The sequence below is a fragment of the Nomascus leucogenys genome, chromosome 4, assembly GCF_006542625.1.
Source record: "Nomascus leucogenys isolate Asia chromosome 4, Asia_NLE_v1, whole genome shotgun sequence".
In the NCBI taxonomy this organism is placed as follows: domain Eukaryota; kingdom Metazoa; phylum Chordata; class Mammalia; order Primates; family Hylobatidae; genus Nomascus; species Nomascus leucogenys.
In genome coordinates, this window is record NC_044384.1 from 125,310,604 (window position 1) to 125,334,323 (window position 23,720).

Genomic DNA, 23,720 nt, shown 5'->3' on the forward strand with positions numbered 1-23,720 from the left:
ATAAAAACCAAAAAAAAACAAGATGGAAGGAAAAAAGATCTACAAAACAACAATAAACAATAAACAAAATGGCAGGAGTCAGTTTATACCTATCAATAATAATCTTGAATGCAAAAGGATTAAAATCCCCAGTTAAAAGATATTAAGTGGCTGAATGTATTTTTTTAAAAAAGCAAGACACAACTACAGTTGTCCCTCAGTATACACGGAGGATTGTTCTGAGGACCCCCACACATACCAAAATTCATGTGATGTTCACATACTTTACACAAAATGGTGTAGTATTTGCATATAACCTATTTACATCCTCCTATATACTTTAAATTATCCCTAGATTACTTATAACAGTGAAAAAGCCAACAGAATGAAAGAATGAAATCCTGTCATTTGTGGAAACATGAACGAGCCTGGATGACATTGTGTTAAGTGAAATAAGCCAAACACAGAAAGACAAACAACACGTTCTCACTGATATGTGGGAGCTAGAAACCTTGATCCCATAAAAGTAGAAAGTGGAATAGTAGTTACCAGAGGCTTGATGGGTACAAATTTACAGTTAAATAGAAGGAATAATTTATACTATTCTATAGCACAGCAGGGTGACTGTAGTTAACAATAATTTATTGTATATTTCAAAATGGCTAGAAGAATTTTGAATGTTATTAACATAAAGAATTGATATATGTTTGAGGTCATGGATATGCCAGTTACCCTTATTTGATCATTACACATTGTATACACATATCAAAACATCACATGTATCCCATAAACATGTCCAATTATTACCAATTAAAATTTAAAAAAATTAAAATTTAAAAAGGCATCTGGTTTCAGGATATTATATATAAAGAAATCCCTTTCTTTATATATATTATATTATACATATATATATAATATATATAATATATAATATATTTATATATATAATATATTATATATATTATATATAAAGAAAGGGATTTCTTTATATATAATATCAATGCCACAATCTTTTCTGTCATACTTCCTAATACAAGAATAAAAGTCTGGGGGACAGTAAGACCCATAAAATAAAGCCATAAAAAGTGAGGCTGCTTTTTCAGGAAACAACAGGTGCTGGAGAGGATGTGGAGAAATAGGAACACTTTTACACTGTTAGTGGGACTGTAAACTAGTTCAACCATTGTGGAAGACAGTGTGGTGATTCCTCAAGGATCTAGAACTAGAAATACTATTTGACCTAGCCATCCCATTACTGGGTATATACCCAAAGGATTATAAATCATGCTACTCTAAAGACACATGCACACGTATGTTTATTGTAGCACTATTCACAATAGCAAAGACTTGGAACCAACCCAAATGCCAATCAATGATAGACTGGATTAAGAAAATGTGGCACATATACACCATGGAATACTATACAGCCATAAAAAATGATGAGTTCATGTCCTTGGTAGGGACACGGATGAAGCTGGAAACCATCATTCTGAGTAAACTATTGCAGGGACAAAAAACCAAACACCACATGTTCTCACTCATAGTGAGAACACTTGGACACAGGAAGGGGAACATCACACACCTGGGCCTGTCGTAGGGTTAGGGGAGCGGGGAGGGATAGCATTAGGAGATATACCTAATGCAAATGACAAGTTAATGGGTGCAGCACACCAACATGGCACATGTATACATATGTAACAAAGCTGCACGTTGTGCACATGTACCCTAGAACTTAAAGTATAATAATAATAAAAAAATAAGGCTGCTTTAGACCAAGTCTGCCCCTAGATTTTTGTTCTTGAAGTGCCTCTTATTAACTGGAACCAGTCTGAGAGGAAAACAGAATTTTCTAAACTTTGAGGGCTGCAGTATTCTAAGATTAGGATTTCTCAAAAGATCCTACAATAATACCATTTTGAATTTGTGGTCTTGCTCGCTCTGGTTCACTAGGGTTAAAAAAAAAAAAAGTCTAAACTAATTTCCCTAGTCAGCCTCAAAGAATCAACTTCCTACATATTTTCCTCTCTATATGAGACCAACTCCCCCATGAGACAGGAATAGCTTTGAGATTTCAGAATATATTTCCTATTCAGAAGAAACAGCAGATAAAATGTAGGCTCATTTTTACCTAAGCAAAAACACTAATCGGCTTATAGACACCAGAGAAGCATCCACAACCCAACGGTGTGTGAGGACTCAAATGTAATAAATCGTGGGTTTTCTTTTGAAAAAGCAATTATGAGTCATCCAATACCCATGAGTTAATCTATATAAAGGGTTTAATTTGGGCAGCCTTCTATTCTGCCTTCCTTTCCTTCCTCTAATTGAGCAAACAAATGCATTAGTCAAGGCTAAGTCTTCTAGGGTGAAATGTCTTGTGGTTCTAACCATTCTGCCTCATTTCCAGGATACTAACAGGACATTTGAAGACGATTTTAAAGATAATAAGATATAGTCCTTTGGAAGAAAAGCGGATTAAAGGCTTCCAGCAAGTCCATTGCTAAACATACTCACTGAAACTTAATATATTAAAAGCATTTCTTTCCTAAGGTGTGATCACGTTAAAAAAGCTTTTCAGGGAAACACTCCTGTTTGGGGCCCACAAAAAGAACCTAGCACTGAAGCCAATTCTAATTTCCAGTGGGTGAAAGGAATCCAGGAATTCTCTATGCACAGAGGGAAAAGTCAATCATTATCTGCTGACTGAATCATACATTCAGCAAGGATGAAGATGTAATTTGCAGTAAGTGACATGGACAATCTTTAAATATTTTGACAGTTACCCCTGTTGTCAGCTGGATTTTTCACCTGCAGATGTTGTTACTTGACAATACCATCTGCCTTAAGTATATGTGCTTTATTATTTTCTGCCGTCAGACCAATTTTCCAGATGCTTCCTCTTCCTTAAAAGTTAGCAAGGAAAAAAAAACATGAATACAGCCAGGCACAAAGAAGAATGTTATCCCAGCAGCAGCTGCTGTAGCAGTCTGACCTTCTAGAACACTGATGCTTTACTTTCTTTCCTGCCCACTAAAGGTGGGGTAACCTGTCTGTCAAAAGCATGCCATTCTAAAACACATGGAAACAGGGAGGGCCTCTGTCTTCCTGGAACTTAAGTTCTAGTGGAAGAAAGATGGACAATAAGCAGGTAAATAAATCATGTCAGATAGTAATAAGTGTTATGAAGAATAAAAGTAGTTGTAATAAGACACAGTAACTGAGGGATGGAGGTGGGTGGCTATTTCAGATAGAAAGATCAAGAAAATTCTCTTATGGGAAGTATGACATTTGAGATGAAAGCTGAAGGATAAACAGTAGCCAAACTACTTTTAACACTTTAGAATGTTTTTTACACTTCTTTTTAGATGTGCTTACATAATTTATTTTTTGGTAGTTTTACTGTACGTTTATTTTTAAAGAAAAAGAAAACAAAAGACAAATCCAAGTTTTCCAGGCAAATAAACTCATATCTTTATCACATCTGATATTATCACCTTCTATATAAGCTTTTAATTAAATTGTTTCTACATGCTTCATATTGTTTGATTTGATTAAATGTCTCCTATTATTCATTGTGCAAACCTTTCATAAGCTAAAATAAAAACAAACATTAAGAAATAAATTTTTACCTTGTAATGTAAAAAAAAAAAAAACCAAGAAAGGGCTTTTTAATGCTATTCTATGCTCAAATGTTGGCACTCTTGTTTTTCAAACCTTATTTCTCAAAAGTGACAGTAGCCTCAAGAAGTTTAATGATACTGGTCCTGGTATTTTTTTTTGCCATATTATTACATAGTAATAGTATTTACAATGCTGAAGTAGCTGACACATATTGGTAGTCACTGTATAATTTTGAACACAGTTATAAAAATTTAGTTTATGGATTAACTTTGTACCCTGTCATCTTTTAGTCTGCTTGTTCTTTCTTGGAATAAAATACACATCCATTAGGGTCAAGATCCATAGTTCCAGAATATTCTCAGCCATCTAGTTCAGGGACAGGGTAAAGTTAGGCTGGAAATAAGACATTATTAACTAAAACAAGCTTCTTTTGCCTTACCTACTTCCCAAGGGCTCTGTTTGTAAAAAGAGTACAGACCAGAAATCCTGTGTCTTGCTGAATTCCTTCCACAGTGCCATCCTATTGCTGAGCTTTCGTTTCCTCATTTTTTACATGAGGAACAAAACATCTGCCCTATCACCACTTACAGGTGTGATTTATAGATTTAATGAGAATATATCAAAATACTTTATAACCCACAAAACATAAATTTATATAATGCTAGCCACTTTGAACTGAACATCCTCTAAATTCTAGAAATAGTACTGGAAGCTTTGCATATATAGTGTTACCTCTTAATTCTCAACACAACCCCTCGGTTTTTATAATTACATTCAGTATATAAATGAGTTAAGAGAAGTGCAAAAAAAGTTAGGTAATTTGATAAAGGTCAAATAGCTAGAGGGGGCAGAGTTGGGATTCAACCCAATATTGCTTCCAAATAGAGGCTTTACTTTTTCCCTTCTACTCAGAGCTAACACAACAGCCTTATTTAATATCCTTAAGAATGGTGGGTGAGACTAAGAAAACTTGGGTTGGGGAGGAATCAATGAATAACCTGTTTTGACAAAGAAAACACCCTGATAAAATCTATGCTGCATTTTAGAATCCCTGGGCTTCATATATTGTTTTATAGTTTTTATTAATCAACAATAAGATGAAATGCGAAAAATAAATGTTCAGATGCAAAAGTAGGATATGCCATCCCACCCAAGTTTCTATTTTAAAATTCTACTTTACTCATTTTATCAAGCATATGAATAAATCAAAAATAACATGAAATAGGAAAAACATAAAGACTTCCTTTGCTTTTGGAAAACAGCTGAGAAAAAACAGAAAATTATTTTTAGAAATACAGAAAAAAAGTTGTTTTTATAGTAGCCAATATGCCCTCATTAGTCATTAAGACACATTTCTGTTTGTAACCTTAATACAGCCATGTATTACTATTTATAAAAATCAAGTATTCCAGTAAAAACTGAGTATTTCACCACACTAATCTTCAAATTGCATCATTAAAAACGTAGTTATACATACCAATTTGTAATCTCAGAACATTCTACACCATAGATTTTAATCATTGGAATAAATAATTGCTCAGAAAAGCAGCACTGCCTCAATTACAATATGACTTGCCAGTCAGTATTCCTGTTATCCAGTAAAAAGATTTCATGAGCAGAAACACTGAGCTCCTTGTGTTTTCATCAGTCAAGACAACATGTCCGGGCCGGGCGCAGTGGCTCACACCTGTAATCCCAGCACTTTGGGAGGCCGAGGTGGGCAGATCATTTGAGGTCAGAGTTCGAGACTAGCCTAGCTAACATGGTGAAACCCCATCTCTATTAAAAATACAAAAAATTAGCCAGGCGTGGTGACAGGCTCCTGTAATCCCAGCTACTCAGGAGGCGGAGGCAGGAGAATTGCTTGAACCCAGGAGGCGGAGGTTGCAGTGAGCCGAGACCGTGCCACTGCACTCCAGCCTGGATGACAGAGTGAGACTTTATCTCAAAAAAATAAAAAAATTTTTTAAAAAAAGAGAACATTTCTGAGCAGCTTCCATGTAGACATTTTTAATAGGTTGACACAGATCTATAGTCTTCGCTCCTTGTAATGGCACTGCCAGACACAGTCATGTGAGCTCCTACCGCTGCACCCTTATGGACAGTGCCAGGACCTACTCCACCATCACCTCTATATCCAAAGATAGGAGCTGGGTCTGCAACCAGTGAACTTTTGGCATCATATCTTTCATAAATTTCTGTCTCCAAATCCAGGTTCCATTGTCATTACCAAGGCCATATCTATTTTATTAGCACACAGTGCCAAATACTCAACTGTAGTTCCCAGTTTAATGGCAAGGCCAACATTCATCCCATTCACCCAAATGTCTTTAATCAAAGCCCTTGCGCTCTCAGTAGCCTCAAGATGAAAGGTAATGTACTGATTGGTGCCTGCTCCAGCCACTGGCTTTACCCACTGTTTACGGCCTAAACCCTCTCACCTGCATGTCAAAGAAAAGAGTCCTGACCTAGCTGCTTTTGAAGGCTTTCTGCCACAGTGTGGCCAAATGTGATGTTGGGAACAAACTGCAAAAAACTGACTGTCCTAAAGAGCAGGGTCCCTGTTCATTACATCCAGGTACAGATAATCGACCACAGAGTCAATTATCTGGAGGCACCTGTCCCCTAAATTGGCCGAGCCACTGTTAAGGATAGGTGGGCCAATCTTGCAGTCTGACACCATAGTCTGGGCTTATATAATTTATAATATAATGTTTTCTTGATCTATTATAGAATTATCTTTAAATATTCGTCCACAGCATAATTTTAACATTTTATTTGATGAGAAATAAACACACTAAGAAATTAACCATCACCTGTAATCCCTCCATGTAAAAGCAATCATATAGTGAAGTTAAAGTTTCCCATTCTTCTGCCTCTTTTGTCTTTCCAATCCCTATGTCCCTGTTCCTAACTCTCATTGCTGTGCCAGAGGAATTGCTAGTAACAATCTGCTTGATAACTGAATTACTGACAAGCATTCTGCATTGACATATTTAATTCAAATGTGGTAGATAATTCGAAAAGGCTTAAGAGTTCTCTCACTGTTACTTTCCCTGGATATAATTTTACCTTTCCTGTGCAAAAACCAGTACAAGTCCCAAAGGCTGCAGACTGTCCTCAGTTCCCTTTTAATTGTGTAAGTGAATGGCAAGCACCAAACAAATAGTGGCTCCTCGCAGCACAGTAACAATGAGAAATGATAGACCATGAGCTATGTGTCCAATAGTCAGCAAAAGATTTTACGTATATCCTTATTAATCCTCACAAAACAAACACTCTACCCTACACTGTCTATACTGTCTCTGTAAATGTCCCTATTTTAGAAGTGAGGCTCAGGGATTAAATAAATTGCCCAACATCACACAGTAAGAGACATGCAAAGGTTTATGTTCAGGTCTGGCTGATTTCCTCAGCCCTGCTCTAGACGAAGGGTTGGCAAACTACGGCCCAAACCAGCTCACCACTTCTTCTTGTACAGCCTGAGAGATAAGAATAAATTTTACATTTTCTGATGGTAAGGAAAAAAAAGAATAGTCTCTTGTGACATATAAAAATTCTATAAAATTCAAATTTCAGGGTCCATAAATTGTTTTCTTGGACCACAGCTACACTCATTTGTTATGTATTATCTATGGCTGCTTTCACACTACAACAGTACAGCTAAGTAGTTGAATAGTTGTAACAGAGAAGCAATATTCTGCAAAAACTAAAATATTTAACATCATAATTTAAGAAGAAGTTTTCCAACCCCTCCTCTAGATAGCCAAGCACCTCATAGGCAGCAAATGAGTAACAGGCTTTGTTATTCTCAGTTTAATCAGAAAAACTGAGTTACTACAGTATCATGGTATTAGATGGTTTGATATAGGAATCAAGACTTACAGGAAAGTGGAAGAAGATACAAGAGTGAAGATCTGGAGGCTTCAGCTGGAGGATCAGGGAAACTGCCACTATAATTTCAACTCGAAGTGCCAGAGCAGGTAAAGAAAGCAGGGCTCGTGGGGAACTCCAAGGAACCACTACCTCTGGTTTCACAACCCAAAAAAGGAGCTCAGGAAGAGCTCTGCAAAGCAACCATGTCTGGCAGTCAAGAGCTCCAAAAAATGCTGGCTTCTTTTCACTTTTCCTTTCCAAACCTCTGCAAGTTCCACCCAGTGGCAAACACTAACTCTGACCTATAGAGGAAAAGGAATTCTGGGAAACAGGCCCAGCCTTAGAACAATATGATGATTATGTAGATTTGACAACATAATCCAGCATATGTCCCAACCAGTGTTTGGCAATACCATAGGCACTATCTCTCTAGTAGTAGTCAGTACCTGCAAAAAGCCTGCCATCTTGCCTGTGGTGGAGATGTAAACTGGGGCCCTAGGATACCCATGGCAGGTCAGGATGTAACCTTCTCAGCCCGTATCTGCTAGGTGTGGCAGGTTTGCTTGCCCAGCCTTCTATTAAACCCTTTATTCACAATACTTACACTGTTTCTCCTTTGGGATTGTATTCAGACTTGAACCACAAACTATTCAACTAGGTACCCAGTATTTTATTATCTTCATTGTCAGATTGTGTTCATTGTCATTAAAAGGGACTTCCCTAGTGCCCACTTCTGCCTCCGAGCTGTGCTGGATGCCTTACAAACTTCATCTCATTTAATACACTCAATAACCCCTCCAGGTAGGGAGGTTTAACCTCTTTTTACAGATGAGGACACTAAAGTTTGAAGAGATTAAGAAAACTGCCCAAATTCACAGTGTAAATCGTGAAGCCAGGCTTGAGTCTCTGTTCCATATGATTCCCAAAGCCAGTACAGTGGACTACTGTGCTCTGTGCCACAGCCAAGTTCTTCTCAGACTCTGCTTCCAGAATGCTCCCCTTCACTGTGGCTTACAAATTGGAGAGCTTTTATTTGCTGGTAATCTAATTGCCCACAACCGTGTTCTAATTTCCCTCCCTCAAATTAGACCCTTGAAAACTTGCAGATTCAACTAGATTTCACTAAACTTCTTAGATCATATTAACTACTGAATTTATCCTAGATAGGTATGGGGATCAGATATATTGTCTTTCTGGTTTTTTAAGCAACCCTGAATCAGTCAACCCATCTGCCCTACTAGTTCTCAACACACAGCATAGTCCAGGGTGTTCCTGACTATGACAACAAAGAGTTGTCCTAATAAGTAATCTCCTCTCCTAAGATAGGTAAGCATAGGGTAAGGACTCAAGTGTGGACTCATGAGACTGCCTGTTTTAATCCAGGCCCTATCAATTACCACCTGTGCATGACCTAACCCCTGTGCCTCAGTGTTCTCCTCTATACAATAGAGATAGTAATCGTACCTACTTTATACAATTACTGTGAGGATTAAGTAAATTAAGACATTCAAATAACTTATGCAACAGGGTATTTAATATAAGCACACACTATTGGCTATGTTTATGATTATCTTCATAAATCAAAAACATCAGAAAACACTTGCTTTTCAAAATGATGCACAGACACTTTCTACCCAAGCCAATTTGAACAATGGCTTCTGGTCTGATGAAATGGTTTCTCAGTATAATAATGACAAAAATAATTAATAGTAGTTAGCCAGTATGGTGCCTTGTAATTTTGAAATAGCTTTCTCATTAATCATAAGAATGCACAATTATTTTTGCTCATGGCCTAAATCTCCAGTTAATGGATTCTGAACTGAGGCTATGTCAGATCAGCCAGAAGGTGTGTGGATTTGTGAAGAAGTAGAAAAGGGTTTGGAAAGCTGGTGTTCAATTGTTAATGCATGTGGGATCCTGTGCAGCTGATGTGCATGCTAATTGCCTTGCTAGAAACTAGATTATGCAGAATAGACACAAGCAATATTACAGTATCAGTGACATTCTCTTTCCTTCTGCCTCTCTCCCTTTCCCCCATATCTCTTCTTGCTGCCTATCTCCATCATGCAATCTCTTTGTCACCAGAGAAGAGAAACACTCCACCCCGTCCCCAAAATGAAGGAAGAAATCGGAAAATAGTCTTTTATGGAGTCTCCACAGCTGGAAACTAATTGTCAAAGTAACCTGTGGGATCCAGGCACACTAAAATGGCTTTAGGCATGAGAGTATCATCGTCAAATTTGCAGTATAGAAAGATCCACCTGGAAACATAGAGAAAGAGATTGAAGAGGGACTAACCTGAAAGCAGGAAGTATCTGTTACAGTAATCTAGGGTGATATTATAGGGGTCTGAATAAGGTGCTGTTAAATGGAAAGAAATGGATACTTGTGGGAGGCATTTAAGAACTCGATCTATTGAGATAATCATGCGGTTTTTGTCTTTGGTTCTGTTTATATGCTGGATTACATTTATTTTATTTTATTTTTTTTTGTTTTTTGTTTGTTTGTTTTTTTCTTCTTGTTTTCTCACATCATTCAAGTCACCAAAATTTTATTGCTTTTTACATGACAAGAAATATAATGTTAGACATAAAATGAATAAAGGAAATTATCCTTAAGAAATTGATCATGTAGACAGAAAGATGCAGTAATATAACACTATAATGCAATACAATCCAATGAATACCATATAATGCAATGAATTCTGTGAAAGATTTGTTAACAAAGTGCTTGGGAAAACACAGGAGGTTCACTGACTTCTGATCCAGGCTTCTGGAGATGACCAGAAAAGGCTAGAGAGGAGGAAGCATATTTACTGACCTTGAGGAACAAGGAGGATACATTATGTGGGAAGCAGGTGGCCTGGGCACAGTGACTCACACCTGTAATCTCAGCACTTTGGGAGGCCAAGGCAGGAGGATTGCTTGCACCCAGGACTTTGAGGCTACAGTGAGTCATGATCACATCACTGAACTCCAGCCTGGCCAGTAGAGCAAGACTCCATCGCTTAAAAAAAAAAAAGTTGGGCATTCCACATAGACCACATGCAAAGGCAGAGGCAGAACTGAGTTTTGGGAGATAAAGAGGATTTGGAAGGAGCATAAAATATATGACAGAAATTAGTGAGATAAGAATTTGGAATAAGAATTGGAGCTACCTTGTCAGAAATTCAGGCATTATCATGGAGGCTTTAGGGAGCCATTGCATAAATTTAAACAGGGCTGTCGTGATAATTTTTTTCTAAAAAAAGCAACACAACAAGATTGAGAGCACTTAGGAGGAAGAATTCGGAAATGGCAGAATCACCGTAAAGGTGGAAAATATTTACTTTTGACTAAATTGCTAAATTGAGCCATGTTAAATAGATAATTCATAAGTGTGTGTTCTTTATATTATTCATTTATTTATTTATTTATTTTTGAGACGGAGTCTTGCTCTGTTGTCCAGGCTGGAGTGCAGTGGTGTGATCTTGGCTCACTACAAGCTCCACCTCCTGGATTCACGCCATTCTCCTGCCCCAGCCTCCAGAGTAGCTGGGACTACAGGCGCCCGCCACCACACCCAGCTAATTCTCTGTATTTTTTTAGTAGAGACGGGGTTTCACCATGAAGCCAGGACGGTCTCGATTTCCTGACCTCGTGATCCGCCCGTCTCAGCCTCCCAAAGTGCTGGGAGTACAGGCATGAGCCACCACGCCCAGGCGAGTGTGTGTGTTTTTTAATAGAGCCTAAGTTTCTTGAATTATTATTCACTTTAGTTAGAATCACTGAAGATCTATGCATACAATTAAGACATAAAAACAAAACAGATACGTTGAAAGTTTAAGAGTATTGAACAAGTAGATGAGTCTATTCTTCTAATGTCTTGTAGACTTCTCAAGATGATCAAGAAGTCTACCATGTCACTTTCAGTGCACAATATATAATATACCAATGATTCTTAAATCCATGTAGATTTCAAGAAAAAAATATAGTCTTAATTCATTTACAATTAACACATAAACTGTGGTCTTGTAAGAAGTAACTAATATTTAATATTCAGGATAGTTTTTTATATAGTCTTAATTCATTTACAATTAACTCCTAAACTCTGGTCTTGTAAGAAGTAACTAATATTCAGGATGATTTGCATATGTTGGACCAGCCTTGCATCCCAGGGATGAAGCCCGCTTGTTCATGGTGGATAAGCTTTTTGATGTGCTGCTGGATTCGGTTTGCCAGTATTTTATTGAGGATTTTTGCATCAATGTTCATCGAGGATATTGGTCTAAAATTCTCTTTTTTGGTTGTGTCTCTGCCAGGCTTTGGTATCAGGATGATGCTGGCCTCATAAAATGAGTTAGGGAGGATTCCCTCTTTTTCTATTGATTAGAATAGTTTCAGAAGGAATGGTACCAGTTCCTCCTTGTACCTCTGGTAGAATTCGGCTGTAAATCCATCTGATCCTGGACTCTTCTTGGTTGGTAAGCTATTGATTATTGCCACAATTTCAGAGCCTGTTATTGGTCTATTCAGAGATTCAACTTCTTCCTGGTTTAGTCTTGGGAGGGTGTATTTGTCAAGGAATTTATCCATTTCTTCTAGATTTTCTACTTTATTTGCGTAGAGGTGTCTGTAGTATTCTCTGATGGTAGTTTGTATTTCTGTGGGATCGGTGGTGATATCCCCTTTATCATTTTTTATTGTGTCTGTTTGATTCTTCTCTCTTTTCTTCTTTATTAGTCTTGCTAGTGGTCTATCAATTTTGTTGATCTTTTCAAAAAACCAGCTCCTGGATTCATTAATTATTTGAAGGGTTTTTTGTGTCTCTATTTCCTTCAGTTCTGCTCTAATTTTAGTTATTTCTTGCCTTCTGCTAGCTTTTGAATGTGTTTGCTCTTGCTTTTCTAGTTCTTTTAATTGTGATGTGAGGGTGTCAATTTTGGATCTTCCCTGCTTTCTCTTGTGGGCATTTAGTGCTATAAATTTCCCTCTACACACTGCTTTGAATGTGTCCCAGAGATTCTGGTATGTTGTGTCTTTGTTCTCGTTGGTTTCAAAGAACATCTTTATTTCTGCCTTCATTTCATTATGTACCCAGTAGTCATTCAGGAGCAGGTTGTTCAGTTTCCATGTAGTTGAGCCGTTTTGAGTGAGTTTCTTAATCCTGAGTTCTAGTTTGATTGCACTGTGTTCTGAGGGACAGTTTGTTATAATTTCTCTTCTTTTACATTTGCTGAGGAGAGCTTTAATTCCAACTACGTGGTCATCTTCATGCTAAAAACTCTCAATAAATTAGGTATTGATGGGATGTATCTCAAAATAGTAAGAGCTATCTATGACAAACCCACAGCCAATATCATACTGAATGGGCAAAAACTGGAAGCATTCCCTTCAAAAACTGGCACAAGACAGGGATGCCCTCTCTCACCACTCCTGTTCAACATGGTGTTGGAAGTTCTGGCCAGGGCAATTAGGCAGGAGAAGGAAATAAAGGGTATTCAATTAGGAAAAGAGGAAGTCAAATTGTCCCTGTTTGCAGATGACATGATTGTAGATCTAGAAAACCCCATTGTCTCAGCCCAAAATCTCCTTAAGCTGATAAGCAAATTCAGCACGTCTCAAGATACAAAATCAATGTACAAAAATCATAAGCATTCTTATACACCACTAACAGACAAACAGAGAGCCAAATCATGAGTGAACTCCCATTCACAATTGCTTCAAAGAGAATAAAATACCTAGGAATCCAACTTATGAGGGACGTGAAGGAACTCTTCAAGGAGAACTACAAACCACTGCTCAATGAAGTAAAGGAGGATACAAACAAATGGAAGAACATTCCATGCTCATGGGTTGGAAGAATCAATATCGTGAAAATGGCCATACTGCCCAAGGTAATTTATAGATTCAATGCCATCCCCATCAAGCTACCAATGACTTTCTTCACAGAATTGGAAAAAACTACTTTAAAGTTCATATGGAACCAAAAAAGAGCCCACATCACCAAATCAATCCTAAGCCAAAAGAACAAAGCTGGAGGCATCACACTACCTTACTTCAAACTATACTACAAGGCTACAGTAACCAAAACAGCATGGTACTGGTACCAAAACAGAGATATAGATCAATGGAACAGAACGGAGCCCTCAGAAATAACGCCACATATCTATAACTATCTGATCTTTGACAAACCTGACAAAAACAAGCAATGGGGAAAGGATTCCCTATTTAATAAATGGTGCTGGGAAAACTGGCTAGCCATATGTAGAAAGCTGAAACTGGATCCCTTCCTTACACCTTATACAAAAATTAATTCAAGATGGATTAAAGACTTACATGTTAGACCTAAAACCATAAAAACCCTAGAAGAAAACCTAGGCAATACCATTCAGGACATAGGCATGGGCAAGGACTTCATGTCTAAAACACCAAAAGCAATGGCAACAAAAGCCAAAATTGATGAATGCGACCTAATTAAACTAAAGAGCTTCTGCACAGCAAAAGAAACTACCATCAAAGTGAACAGGCAACCTACAAAATGGGAGAAAATTTTCGCAACCTGCTCATCTGACAAAGGGCTAATATCCAGAATCTACAATGAACTCAAACAAATTTACAAGAAAAAAACAAACAACCTCATCAAAAAGTGGGCGAAGACATGAACAGACACTTCTCAAAAGAAGACATTTATGCAGCCAAAAAACACATGAAAAAATGCTCATCATCACTGGCCATCACAGAAATGCAAATCAAAACCACAATGAGATACCATCTCACACCAGTTAGAATGGCCATCATTAAAAAGTCAGGAAACAACAGGTGCTGAAGAGGATGTGGAGAAATAGGAACACTTTTACACTGTTGGTGGGACTGTAAACTAGTTCAACCATTGTGGAAGTCAGTGTAGTGATTCCTCAGGGATCTAGAACTAGAAATATCATTTGACCCAGCCATCCCATTACTGGGTATATACCCAAAGGACTATAAATCATGCTGCTATAAAGACACATGCACACATATGTTTATTGCGGCACTATTCACAATAGCAAAGACTTGGAACCAACCCAAATGTCCAACAACGATAGACTGGATTAAGAAAATGGGGCACATATATACCATGGCATACTATGCAGCCATAAAAAATGATGAGTTCATGTCCTTTGTAGGGACATGGATGAAACTGGAAATCATCATTCTCAGTAAACTATCACAAGGACAAAAAACCAAACACCGCATGTTCTCACTCATAGGTGGAAATTGAACAATGAGAACACATGGACAAAGGAAGAGGAACATCACACTCTGGGGACTGTTGTGGGGTGGGGGGAGGCAGGAGGGACAGCATTAGGATATACACCTAATGCTAAATGACGAGTTAATGGGTGCAGCACACCAACATGGCACATGGATACATATGTAACAAACCTGCACATTGTGCACATGTACCCTAAAACTTAAAGTACAATAATAAAAAATAAATACATAAATAAATAAATAAATTTTTAAAAAACTTTAGTAACACTGTTAAAAAAAAATTAGATCTAAAGACTAATTTGATAAGGGGTTGAGAAAAAAAGGAGAAGTCAAAGATGATCCCCAAGGGTTTGTTACAGGCAACAGGATCCTCTGGGCCTAGAGATAATTAGTAATACAAATTATTTGATTAAATGGCCTCGCACACCTAATTCATTATCAGAATGAGTTAATATATTCCTATTAGTACAGGACTACATAAGCTAATATATTCCTATTAATGTTGAGACTGCCTACCCATAAAACATTCAAATATGAGAGAATCATTGACAGGAGTATTCAGGAAACAATCATCAGCTGCGCCAGGAACCAGGGAAGATAGAGATGACTAGGACATGTAACACAACATATGCAAAGCACAATTTATAAGTATTATAATAAGGTAAAAATTTGATTAATTCTATATAGAAACATAGAAACATACGGAGACAGAAAATAAATTTCAACCTGCCAAAATAAACAGTGGCTTCAGAAAAAAAAGTGTGGAATTTAAACTCTTCCTTGAAGAATGAGCAGAATTTCAACAGCAAAGACATTCCATATGATTAAATGGTTTGAGCAAAAACTCACAAGTATGTAAATATGCTCACCATATCCCAGGAATGCTGAATACTATTTTTCTTCTAATCTTTGATATATGATGCGCTATCAGCATAATACAATCTGGGAGATGTCGCAGAGAGAAATACATTAAATTACATTTCAGTTTTGAAATGCATCTTAATTGGGTACATAAAGGAAAAAAAGTGTATCTTGATATCAACGGTAGCTAAATGTGACACAGGAAACACATTGTTCAGGGGAAGTTAAAGCAGGAGAAAGTCTGGAAGCAGGAGTTTATATTTGATCTTGGGGACAATGGTGGCGCATTCAAAAGTTTTTGAGCAAATGAGTGGTTTGCTATTAGATTTGTATTTTAAGATGAGGTCTTCAGTGCAAAAAGTCAAGAAAAAGAAACCAAAGTTCAGACAGAGTGAGGTAAAATTGTCTCTATTTGCAGATGACAAGAATGTTTATGTAGTAAGTCCTAAAGAATCTACAATGTAACTCACAGAAGTAATACATGAATTTATCAATGTCACAGCATACAAGCTTAATATTATATATACATATGGATCAAAAATTGGAAAATGAAAATTTTTAAGATACCTTTTACAATACCATCAAAACACATAATATACTTAGGAATAAATTTAACAAAAGACCTCTACACTGAAACTACAAAATACTGCTATATTAGTCCATTTTCACACTGCTATAAGGAATACTACCTGAGACTGGGTAATTTATAAAGAAAGGAGATTTAATTGACTCACAGTTCCACATAGCTGAGGAGGCCTTGGGAAACTTAAATCATGGCAGAAGGGGAAGCAGGCACATCTTACATGGTGACAAGTGAGACAGAGCATGTGTGCAGGAGGAACTGTCAAACACTTATGAAACCATCAGATCTCATGAGAACTCACTCACCATCATGAGAACAGCATGAAGGAAACTGCCCCCATGATCCAATCACCTCCCACCAAGTCCCACCCTTGACATGTGGGATTTATGGGAATTACAATTCAAGACGAGGGCTGGGCACAGTGGCTTACACCTGTAATCCCTACACTTTGAGAGGCTGAGGCAGGCGGGTTGATTGAGCTCAGGAGTTCAAGACCAGCCTGGGCAATATAGTGAAACCCCAACTCTACAAAAAATACAAGAATTAAAAAAATAAAAAACAATTCAAGATGAGATCTAGGTGGGGGCCAGAGCTAAGCCGTATTAACTGCTGAGAGAAAATAAAGAAGACAGACCTAAATACCATGCTCATAGATTGAAACGGTCAATATTGTTAAGATGTTACTTACCCCGTAATAAATCTATATATTTATTAATCCCAAATCATAATGGCAGTAGACCTTTTTCGTAGAAATTGACATATCCATGCTAAAATTTGTATAGAATTGCCAATGACCTTTAGGTAATATCTGAAGTAATCTTGAAAAGGAAAAACACTTATATTTATACTGCATAATTTCAACACTTATTATAAAGCCACAGTAATCAAACCATTTGTAACTGGTATAAGGGTAGACAAATAGATCAATAGAACAGAATCAAGAGCCCAGATAAACCTTCACAAGTATATTGTCGTTTGATTTTTGGCAATGGAACATAATCAATCTGATGAAGGAACGAAAATCTTTTAATAAATAGTGTTTGTACCACTACATAACCACGTGGAAAAAAATAAACCTTGACCTTTACCTTACACTGTACTCAAAATTAACTCAAAATGGCTCATAAATCTAGATGCAAACATTAAAACTATAAAAGTTTTAGATTACATAGAAGCTTACTTACCTGATAGGTAAAGTTTTCTCAGATAGGACACAGAAAGCAATAATGATTTTTAAAAAATGCTAAATTAGACTTCATTATAATGAAAAACTCAGGCCTCAAAATACACCATTAAAAAAACAATACACAAATCACAGGAGAAAATATTTGAAAAATGTATCTGACAAAGGGTACATATCTAGAAATATTTTTTAAACTTCAAAAGCTTAATATAATCAAAATATAAACAATCTAATCTTTTAGATAAGCAAGAGATTTGTAAATGTCTCAAAAAAGATATAAGCTGACCAGTAAGCACATGAAAAAGTACTCTATATCAGTCATCATCAGGGAAACACAAATAAAAAATCACACTACCAGAATGGCTAAAATAAAAAAGATAACAACACTAACTGTTGGTGACGATGTGGAGCACCAAAATATTCATACATTGTCAGTGAGAGTGGAAAATGAAACAAACATTTTAGAAAAGTCTGGCAGTTTCTTTTAGTTTTGTAAGCAATGTACTCTATGGCCCATCAATTCCACTTTTAAGTACTTTCTCAAGAAAAATGAAAACACACATGAGAAAGCAAAGGAAGGAAGGAAGGAAGGAAGGAAGGAAGGAAGGAAGGAAGGACGGACGGAAGGACGGACAGACGGACGGACGGAAGGAAAGAAGGAAGGAAGGAAGGAAGGAAGGAAGGAAGGACGGACGGACGGACGGACGGAAGGAAGGAAGGGAGAGAACAAAAAGAGAGGAAGAAAAGAAATTGTACACAATGTTTATAGCAGTCTGTTCATAATTGTCATAAACTGGAAACAATCCAAATGCCCTCAAACATGAACATATGAACACGACTAAACAAACTGTAGGATACTACTGAGCAATTATTATTATTATTATTATTTTTTAGACAGAGTCTCGCTCTGTCACCCAGGCTGGAGTGCAGTGGCACAATCTCGGCTCACTGCAAGCTTCGCCTCCCAGGTTCACGCCATTCTCCTGCCTCAGCCTCCCGAGTAGCTGGCACTACAGGCGCCCGCCACCACACCCAGCTAATTTTTTGTATTTTTAGTAGAGACGGGGTTTCACCGTGTTAGCCAGGATGGTCTCGATCTCCTGACCTCATGATCCGCCCGCCTTGGCCCCGCAAAGTGCTGGGATTACAGGCGTGAGCCACTGCGCCTGGCCACTACTGCGCAATTCTTAAAAATACACTACTGATACATGCAACAACATGAATGACTCTCGAAAGTTTCTAGACTGGATTACTGACTGACTAAGCAAATAATGACTTTCACAATAGAGATAAAGAATGTAAAATAAGTAATTTTGAAGGGAAATACATATGATTTGGTTTTGAACATATTACATTTGGTATGCAAAAAGGATATATATGTGGAAATGGAGGTCTGGTATTAAGGAGAAAAACAGGCTTAAAGATAGCTATTTGGAAACCAATCAATCCAAAGAAGTAGATGTGTCAGCTTAGAGAAAGAGTGCACAGAATGGTTAAAAGAACAAGAGTTTTGAGAATACCCAAATTTAAAAGCATATAATAGGAACAGGAAAAAAAGGAGCCTAAAAATTGAAAAAGTGAAGGGCTATACCTATATAAACTACAGCTCTCTAACAAACGTACATTCACATAACATTTATCTTAAACTAGGAAAAAATATTGGGATAGATAGCTTCTGTTGCAAATGACATAAAAATCTTAATCAAACTAGCTTAAGCTTCAAAAGCAAATAAATCTCCTGGCTTATATAAGTAATTCCCGGTCGTAGATTTAGCATCAGATATGCTAATATCAGAAATCAAGTCAGGTCATTAGGACTCAGCTTTTCCCTGTCTCCTGGCTGCTGAACCATGGTGAGAAAGAAGATAGCTATGACCACTCCAACCTCACAGTATCTCAGATGTAAGACCAGTGGGAAGAAAGGAACCTCACCTCCCCAGAAGTTTAGACGACACACCCAGAATTGAGCCAAATTTATTCTAAATAATCTACCGTGAATTATGAAGCCATTCATGAACAAATATTCTTCTCAGGACAATACAGTACAAAACCTGGCCCAGTTTCTTCCCTTGGAACTGGAAGGGAAGTCACTTCTGCTGGAACCCAATGTACTGAGGATGGTCTAGGTGGAAAGACGGAAGAAGGGTAGAGAAGCAGGGACAGTGGATCACCAAAAGAAAATCAGGGCTGCTACCAGGAGTAACAAAAATGAGTAAACAGGTGCTGGTGTGTGTAAACAAACAAACAAATGATAACCTCTATAAAACACAATACAGTAGAGTCGAAAAAGACACTTATGTTTCAAATATCAGCTCTGCAATTTAGCAGCCCTGAAAAGTTGAGTCACCTAAATTTTCCCAATCTTGGTTTTCTTATTTTTAAAAGAAATAGGAATAATAATATACAACACAGGATTATTGAAGAACTAAATTAAAGCATGTATGTGAAAATATTTAATATGCACACTTACTGGAATCACAAAAATCAGAAACACTGAAAATACCAAATGCTGGTGAGGATGTGGAGCAACGAACTCTCACTTGTTCCTGATGAGAATGCAAAATGGCATAGCCACTGTGGAAGACAGTTGGAAGCCTTTTGCAAAACTAAACATACTCTTACCATATGAGTCAGAAATCATACTCCATTGTGCTCACCCAAAGGAGTTGAATGTCACTTAGTTGAAATCAGACAGTGTATATAATAGCTTTTACAGATTGACTTATCTCACTTAAATATGCATTTAAGTTTCCCCCATGTCTTTTTGTGGCTTGATAACAAATATTTTATTTCATGGGATCATCGACCAAAAAAATCTTAGACCAACTCCACATAGTATTCCCTTTCATAAACTTTTCATTAGAAGTACCAAAATATCCTAGGGTATGAGGGAGTATTAGTGGATTACCACATCAATCTAAGGATTAATAATACTTCAGTCACTATAACTTGGGAATCTTGAGACAAATTAAGGGTAGACAGGATTTGGAGATGGTCATGAAGCTATAGGCATAGCTAGACCTATTCTAGAGCAAGAGGAGTTCTGGGTCTTTGAAGAAACCTAGTTAACAAGGAATACTAGTTTCATCTTTAATATCTCCTGGGACTGAGGTCTTGGGCCTTTCCACCTGGCGTTATCTCAGTAGACATCTCTTTGCCCGAGCACCTAATTTTTAAAAAACAACACACACACACACACACACACCCCCATATGTGCTTACATTTACTGTATATTATATTGTGTATATATAATATGTATGTATAAAACACATATGCATTATGCACACATACACATATATATAAACACATTTACTGTATATGTAACTATGTATTGCAATAGAGTATGTATCTATCTATATCTACATATATATCTATTACCAGTTTATCTTCAAGGCAAAGAGAGTAGGTCTGGTGTGATTTCAAACTGCCAATTAATAAGTTAGTTTATATTTCCCCATATTCTTAATGTTATCTGGCATGGGAGAAAGTGAGATTTTAATCCATTTAATACAAATACAAATAATCCACTTAATACAAATACCTGAAATCACTTTTTAGACAGAATACATTTCCCAGAAGAAGAGAAAAACCAATAAATTGATCAACTACAGGATTGGTTTTCAGATAATTTTCTACTCTTGTGAAAAATCAAAAGTGAGCAAGAGGGCATCATAATGGATTCACTGGCACTTGGCCTTAAATGAAATTATACTGCACATCATATTAGGGAATAATGATGTGCTTAATTTTATACTTGGACTTTTTGAATCTCTCAACCAGAGCCTGATATTCTCCAAAATTACACAGTCACTGTTGAGAGCTTTACCTTTGTAATAACCCCCACAGAAATCTGATTGTTTGGGGTGATATCTGAAAATCAGAAGTGGAAAATAATGTATCCTTTTTAGAGTAGATACAAGAACATCTTTTAAAGAAGAAAATGTCTTTATTTGCAATGCCCCACTTAGAGAGAGAGGTGAAATTTAACAGCATGAATGTTTGTAGGGTTCAGGGTGGCTGAACTGCTGTGTTTGAGATGAAACAAGACTAATTTTGCTCCTGCAGGGATGGGACGGAGAAGAAAGGAGGGAAAAGAAAAGGAGAAGGAGGAAAAAACTGGTTAATGTGCAGTGTTCAACTTGAAGTTGTGTTACTGAAAAATAAATGCCAATTCTGTCTCCCCAAGGCCACTGCCACTCCCAAATCTTCAGTTAAATCTACCAGGCACATAAGTTGCCTGGTGGAAACCTTTTGAGGAAATTAAGAAAAGCACAAAGATTTACATCTATGTCTACATGGTAAACAACTGAGACAGCACTTAACGATTGTGCACTGGGTCACAAATACAGGGACCAAAACTTTCCATGCCAGAATTTCTATAAAACAAAAGATCCTCTGGAAATTTGCAGAGATCTTAGAGACTGCCACAGGATAAGATATTTGAGGTTTGAACCAACCTTTCCTAGATCGGAAGGAAGAGAAACACTACAGCTGATATCTGACTGCTACACACATAAGCATCTTGGGCAACAGAAGCTAAGGAACCCTTCGAGATATCCTTCAGCTTGCGGGAATATGGTTTGAAGCTTGATTTTGCTGGTGTAAATTATTGATTTGGGGCCATCTGAAGGACAAACTACAAAAATATCCATAATAAACATGCTGGCTACTCCTATGAGTGAAAATCTACTGCTTGACTTTTTTTAACAGATCACATAAAGGGGAATGAAGGCAGCATCAAGGCATAAATTTATAGAATAAGATTCTAAAAATAAATACAGTTGTGAAGATTGACAGAATAACAGAAGAAAGGGTAAGAGAAATAGGCCTTACCACTCCTTTGAGTTAAGCATCGCAGTTCCCCAGGGTATTTAACTTTTCTTTTCCCTTTTGTATATGTCATTTGAACAGCTTTTAGGTAGAGCTATTTTAAACTGACATATTTCATGATAGGCTGAGAGCACCATTCCTAATACAGAGCATATCCCTGATGTAGCTTCGTACCATCGTACTTGACCTCGAAGAATTCAGCAACTGGGGCCTTCCACAAAGGAAAACATGCAGCACAGTATTTTCCTAAAGGTTACAAACATTAAACTTGGTTGAATACTAGTTAGAAAATCAAGTATGATAATCAATCCACTGTAATGAATCTGTTTCAAGCTTCTCTAATGTTTAATTATGTGAAAACTTGCCATAGATCCACATTCCTTCTGATACTATTCTAAACCTGGAAAAGAGCCAGGGTAAGTCCGTATCAATAAATAGACTAAAAAGTAGTTACAAGTACTTTAAAGGATTTGTGCAAAAACTTCACCACCCACTTATAGGTCTACGTAAAATAGCTATGTCCTTAAAATGTCCTAACATTCCCACAGTAGCATTTGCCATGAATTCCCTTCCCAGAAAGCCTCTAGAAACAACAAAAGAACAAAAGACCTTATCACTGGCCTTTAGAAAAGATAAAATTGCACCCTGTGTTTTTCACTACACAATCATAGGTCTTTGCTCAAGGACACGCATTTCCTTCTGCTCTTGATGAGTTTGCTGTAATTGCAGTTGGCACCACAAAAGCAGGTGCCCTGAGAGCTCCAGTGTTTTTCAGCTGGGAGAAAGGGAAAAGAGGCTGAGGCTCCTTTGTTGTGTGACAGCCCTCTGATTTTAAAATATCTGCAATTTGTCAAAAGAAAGGACAAATGTAGAAAAAAGAATACTCTCCCAAAATATTAATGCCATCTGATTCATCTTGCCTTGGCCAGCTAAAGTGGTTTCTATGCATGCTACATGTGAACTCAAATGGTATATCTGTCTCTCTGGCAACATGAGAAAGACTGGGAACAATCTGGAAACAGAATGACAACCAAGGAACATAGGCGTTGGACCAGAAATGACTCCCTCACCAGATCCTGCACAACTGCCTTAACTGATTTAAATAAAACATCATGATGAGAAATCTGAAATATATGAACATCATATTATTATGCCATTTATTACCATGTGCCAATATACCATTTAGTAGACTGAAGATTTCTAGGCAGAAAATTTATTAATATTCTACCTTCTCTCAATCTTCCAGCTCTACTCTCTGCAATCCCTATGAATTAATTTACCACCTTAGAGTACTAATAGGACAACATCTTCAAATAATCATTCATACTCTCAACTGCCTTATTATCAGAAGTGCAGATTCCCTTCTTGGAGTCCCCATCACTATCCAGAATTATCTAAGTACCTAAATAACCTAAGTACCTAAGTAATGTAAAAGGGAATAATCCCCTTTACAATGAGTACAAAGAATAGAGTACAAAAAAAAAAGAGTACAAAAAAATAGAAATTCCAATCAATCCACTACCTGTGGTACCTATAGTGATGTCACATCCTC

General features: G+C 37.2%; 1 pseudogene; it reads right to left on the bottom strand.

Moving 5' to 3' along the window:
* Nucleotides 1–5,540: 5,540 nt before the first annotated feature.
* Nucleotides 5,541–6,283, bottom strand: LOC100587898 (annotated as a pseudogene).
* Nucleotides 6,284–23,720: the final 17,437 nt, after the last annotated feature.